This window comes from Leptonychotes weddellii, chromosome 2, assembly GCF_054177405.1.
Source record: "Leptonychotes weddellii isolate Sample4059 chromosome 2, ASM5417740v2, whole genome shotgun sequence".
Lineage (NCBI taxonomy): Eukaryota > Metazoa > Chordata > Mammalia > Carnivora > Phocidae > Leptonychotes > Leptonychotes weddellii.
This window is the reverse complement of record NC_138370.1, coordinates 7645652-7650561: the sequence shown is the minus strand read 5'-3', so window position 1 is coordinate 7650561 and position 4910 is coordinate 7645652.

Genomic DNA, 4910 nt, shown 5'->3' with positions numbered 1-4910 from the left:
TGTTATAAGATGTCACCTGAAGAAAGAATGTGATTTAAGGTTCAACACTGTTCCCAAGTGATATGAAAAGCAATTTCCAAATTCTGGTATTACAATTACTGAATGAAAACCTTCCAGTATATATGGAAGTAAAGATTTGTGGATGATTTTTAATAAATTGGGGAAAAGACTCATCCTTAAACTCTGGAAACCAATGACTAAGATTTAAAATTTTGTGAAAATTAATTCGGTGCATTCATTAATCATGAGCTTTGTCTATGAAGGTTAAGCAGATGATTTCTGTTTGTTTAAAAAAAAGACAAATTTAGCATGAAGGCAGTCAATTCCAAAAATTTATCAATGTATCATGAATATATGTGTTAAATGTATTTTGAGAACTATTGCAAATTGTTTATATGGGTTTTTGAAGAAGAAAATGAGTATTTTCAAGCATTTTATCTGGAGAGAGTACTCACCACTGGCCTGTGATGCCTTCCAAGATCATCTACACTCATCTACCACTCCTCAGAAAAGATGGGCATGGGGACCATATTAGTGCCTAATAGATTAACTCACCTGGTCACAATTGATGGGACGATGGTGGACAAATGACACAAGTTGGGGCAAGGTATTTGGAAGGAGCATATTAACAGATTTTGTCAGTTACATATGAAAAGCCAAATAGTATATGTGATTGTTCTTTTTTTTTTTTAAGGTCAGAAGTAAGGGTGCCTTTTGGAGAAGCCATAATGACCCATGACTAACTGGAGCTGAGATCAGATAGCACTAATCTGTTGAGAGAGGAAATACATCAAACACTTAAGCAGATGCTGTCATGAGAATCTCTATGCCTCTGATGGAGATAACACAGACTTGGTTCTTGCCTTTCAGGAATAAGTCCCAATGTGATATGTCTGTACTTAATTTCCTGTTCCCAAATGATGTGGCATCTGCTAATTTCTTTCTTGCCAAACAAAAGCAAACAATAAAAATGTGCTCCATTAAATCAACTTGACTGGGATATTATTTGTGGTGTTATGGCTATAATATTCCAAATTTTCTTAAGTCAACCAAATTCAGATATGTAATCTTAAAACTGTATTTCTAAAACTGACTTTGATTTTTACTTTGAACCTGCCTCATTGCACAGAATTTAATCTAGACATGTAGGAACTGTCAATTGAATAGTCCTCTTAAGATACGTAAATTGGGGGACCTAGCTGGCTATTGGTGGAGGATGGGACTCTTGATCTCGGGGTTGTGAGTTCAAGCCCACATTGGGCATAGAGATTACTTTAAACAAAAGAAAAAGAAAAAAAAGATATATAATTTAATTATAGTCTAGTTCAGAAGCTTCATTTTAGGTATTCTCAGCTATTCTCATCATCCTGGAGAGAATCATGGACCTACCAAGGTAGCCTCCATAAGAATCTACTTAGAGAACTGGAAACATGCCAGTAGTGAGCATTAGATGGACCAGAGATCCATCATATTTCTGAATAAGATGGTTCTGGGCTGGAATCAGCCAATGATTTTCTCATCACTTTGGAAAGAAGATGTCTCATAGTGGCTCGTACCTATGATTCATCCTAATTTGCTGGGGGCAAACTCTGATTTCCCTGGTGTATTTGGCTACATATTTTATGTACTCTGAGGTACATAGCATCATGATATATTTCTCTGATGTGCAACTCCTTGAATCATGGAATGATGAAACAGATTTCAATTATTACTAGCTTCTAAGTTCAACAGTTAAACATTACACTTCTTTTTCAGGCACTCAAGAATATTCTCACAGGAATCATAAGGAAAGAGATTATCAGGGGCCACCTTTCATATCTAGCTGCACCATAACCTACTTGGTCATTCTCACCAGAAAGTGAAATGGATGTTTTCTGATGTAGTTCCTCATTCAAAATTCTTTTGTCTTAGATAATCCCTAAAATTCAGGGATTTCATTTCATAATATTTTATTATTTACACTTACAGTATCAGAATAGAGTCTTTGTCCCCAAAGAACTTGTTCTTCTATTCTTCTTGTATTTCCTGAACTTATATCTAGAGAAAATGTCAGAAAACCATTAAGCATTGGCTAAGTAATTGAAAATATAAATAAGAGGCATCATGGAACCAACACTGAGCTGTATACAAGAGTATAGAATCGTGACAAAACAGTACATAAGTTCTGACTTTTTTTTTTTTAAAGATTTTATTTATTTATTTGACAGAGAGAGACACAGCGAGAGAGGGAACACAAGCAGGGGGAGTGGGAGAGGGAGAAGAAGGCTTCCCGCCGAGCAGGGAGCCCGATGTGGGGCTCGATCCCAGAACCCTGGGATCATGACCTGAGCCGAAGGCAGACGCTTAACGACTGAGCCACCCAGGCGCCCCAAGTTCTGACTTTTTTAGAGGTGTGTATATAAACAACCCCAATGATTAACCATCCTATCTGTGGTAATAACTAAAGGAGGGGAGTATTTTTTTAACAACAACAACGACAAAAAAAAAACATGCTGAAAATAAAAGAAAGAGTAAGGATAATGAGAAGAAACTAGACACACCAGCTGTTGCCATTTATACTGAGATAATCCTTATTAGAATAAAATGTGAACAGGCATTTCCATTATCCTTGGAACTTCTGTTTTCATAGATTTCAATAATAATCATGCCATGACCGCAGTGGCTAGTGATAGCCATTTAGTGAAATAAATCAAAGCAATACATAATCATCTTACTTGGTTTTTTGCCCCTATTCTGAGCAAATAAATTGCCTGAGCATGTCATGTTATTTTTCTCTCCACCTCACTGTTCACCTCCCCACCTTCTACAGACATCCTGTGTTCCAAGATTATTAGAGGAAACTTAAGGCCAATAGTTCAGAGCAAGTAATTTTCATCTGTTAGGAAGGGGAAATGGATGAAATATAAGATGTTTGTTTTGTGCCTTTGTATTCTTTCCTCTGACTGGTTGTTGGTGATTATGTAGCTTATGGATGATAATAGACTCAAGGGATCATAAGATACTCTGTATCTATAATTCATCTCATTAAAGGTATGTGATTTATATATTACCTGTATCTAAAAACATTAAAAAAATTTGATGCACCTCAGCTAAAAGAAGCATCAACATTAAAACAAGGTAACCTAAAATGGAAAACCAATAATTTATTGGTGTGATTATTAGTCCTTCTCACAAGTATATTTTCACATTCAAGGTTAAATAAGTTATATCTCTAAAATGCTACGAATCTATCCAATAGAGGAGGAAGGCATCCTCTGTCAAAGGGTGATGAGGAAAAAATCATTTGAACCACAAAATAATACAAATGTGTTTTATTAATATTCTAATAATATGATAAAATATGGGATTTTTAAATGTTAATTTATAGAATACTTTAATTTTAAAGAAACTTTACCCTCAGCATCTTCTGGTTAAAAATGCTTTGTTAATAACCAGAAGAATTAAATTTACCATAACATTAATTAAAAATAGTCAAGAGAGTTTGTAGGCAGAGAGACATGGTTTAATAAACCATACATGGTCACCTTTAAAACATTTGAAAATCATGTTTTAAGAGATAACTCCCTAAGAACATGATTCAAGATTGGTCATCATTTTGGGGATCCATTCTCTTCTTTTAAAAGAATTATGAAAGCTCTGGAACCTACTGAGAAAATTTTAGGAATGTTTTAGTATGTAGAACCTAATTCCAAAAATTTTGAACCAGTGGCGAATTTCTGCTGTTTTTTGTAGGGGCAGAGAAAAGAAACTGAATGACTTCAGGAATAAAATAGCCTGAACCTTTTTATCGTTCACATTAAATTCCTTTTAATGAGTGACCCAGGGCTGATATAATTCTTCTATTATTATACACAGATTGGGAAAGAAAATGTTGCGGCCTGAAAACTTCAGACAAAATCCTGAATCTGGTCAAGGTAAAGTGGCTTTAATAAATCCCAGTCCACTTACAAGTTTCAAATCTTTAAAATCCTGCATGAATTACTTCCACATCTTACCTGGCCTCCCTTTTATTTACTTTGGAATAAGGAGTGGATAATACGCTAAACTCATTACCAATTTCCTTCTCTGTTTTGTTTTTTTTTTTTTTTCACTTGGCATATTCCCCAGAGGCCCTGGGGAAGGCTGCTGGCAGCCATTTACATATATATTCTCTCTGTAGAGGCTGTTCTTGGGAAGGTGTAATTTATTGTCTTTACTTCCTTCACAGAAATTTTTTTTCAAACTCCTTTCTTCTTCCAGCTAGGTCATTTTGAACTTCCCCTCTTTATGTTCCATAAATCCTATCAAAGAGTGGTGAGTCCCAAAAATAGTTCCACATTATGGAAGCCGGCTCAGAATTAGAGAGATCTCTCTTGATGCCATAATGTTCATAATCCCCAAATCAACTATGCTTTTTTTTCCCAAAGGTGAACTAGAATTCATATGATCCTTGGCGACATTTATCTAGCAGACAAGAAATAGTCCAAGTTTTCTTGTAAGCTTCAGGTTAAATGTGCAGTTCAGTCAACATACCAAAAATTTTGAACTGCACGTCAGCCCAAGACTTGCCCCTGAGGAAACCAACCAATGCATTAACAACCAAAGAACAACAACAACAGGACATTACCACTTGGGAAAATTTGCATAGATAGATAGATAGATAGATAGATAGATCGATCGATCAAGATGAAGATACAAAAATGTATGTATATAAATGCTTTCCTATCCCTGTTTATGATGTCAAATGCTCCCCCACACAATGTAAAAAACTTAGGGATTCACTTTTTCTTTCCATATTAGTTTTAGAGTCAATATTATGAAGAAAATCACCATCATCTATAATGACAGCAAGGTCAATGTATTTGCCATTCTACAAAGTGCTTCAGCTTCCATCACCATATTAAAAATAACATGGTCAATAATCTTCAACA